Source organism: Pseudonaja textilis, chromosome 2, assembly GCF_049901715.1.
Source record: "Pseudonaja textilis isolate UNSWEBS1 chromosome 2, rPseTex1.2, whole genome shotgun sequence".
Taxonomy (NCBI): Eukaryota; Metazoa; Chordata; class Lepidosauria; order Squamata; family Elapidae; genus Pseudonaja; species Pseudonaja textilis.
Genome location: NC_141991.1, coordinates 191395395 through 191396557, shown reverse-complemented (window position 1 = coordinate 191396557; position 1163 = coordinate 191395395). Strand labels below are relative to the sequence as shown.

General features: G+C 39.5%; 1 protein-coding gene across 2 annotated transcripts in view; it reads left to right on the top strand.

Annotated features, from left to right (window-relative positions):
* The window catches only part of DOCK8 (dedicator of cytokinesis 8), an 82066-nt gene that overhangs the window by 137 nt on the left and 80766 nt on the right, over window positions 1–1163 (top strand). The gene's annotated exons all lie outside the window — the stretch shown is intronic.

The window sequence follows — 1163 nt, the reverse complement described above, 5'->3', positions numbered from 1 at the left end:
GTAGGCTTCGTTTCCTTGCACTTGTCAGGGGCTTTATTGTCTCCTTGCCCTTCACCGGCTCCGCGAGTCGAGCAGCTTTTTTTGCTGGCGCACCTGGAGGCTGATTGGGTGGAGTGGGAGGAGGAACGGAGAACCGCGGCTCGAGCAGTGAGTAAAGGGTATGTGTGAGGAGGATGAGCTGCGGATCTGAGGAGAGAGCCATGCGCCAGTGTGTAGAGACACTCGCGTTCAAGGATTTTTATTGTGGCCCTGTACAGAACTCCCCTATGCTTGATCACTTACCACTTTAGCATTTTTAAATTCTACTATAGCAAAGGTGTTCAACCTTGGCAACTTTAAAGACTTGCGGACTTTTAACTCCGAGAAGGCTGGCTGCGGAATTCTGAGAGTTGAAGTCCACAGGTCTTAAGAGTTGCCAAAGGTTTGGACACTCCTGCTCTAGAGTTTACAGTTTCTTCCTTTGGAAAGCACCCTCCCTGATAAATAATTATGCAAAGATGTTATTTGTATAGGCAGTTACTTGCTATGTAAAACATCTTTATAGTTCTGGCAAGTAGAAGAGGCCAAGTTTTTGGTCAGAACTTGCTCTGAGCCTGTTTATAATACTATCAGCAAATCTATCAGAATGTTTTACTTCTTTAAGATGACTTAATTTGGAATAATTCAAAAGACTTCTTGGGAGTTTTCCTATGACATGCGGTATATTGAGACTTTCTTCAGCAGTTCAACTGCAATTCACAAATTGTCATTTTGCCCTTTTTTAAAGAATTCCTCTAAATATAATGATTATATATATATATATATATATATATATATATATATATATATACATATATACATACATACATACATACAGAGAGAGAGAGAGAGAGGGGAGAGAGAGGGGAGAGAGAGAGAGAGAGAGAGAGAGAGAGAGATGGGATTAAGCTAGAGGCAAGACAGTGAGGAAATAATGTGCAGTTTGTGGTTACAGTGTGTCATGTCTTATGGTTTGTGCAATTGCAGAGCAGACAGAAATTTAGTGTAGACTTTTATTAAACACAACTAAATAAGATTGACTTGCTGAATATGTGGTCACAATTTTTAAAATAGTTCTGACATTTAGAAATGGCTAGACTTTTAGCAAGTAATTACATGTGAGATATTTTTTTCCAAAAGGAATA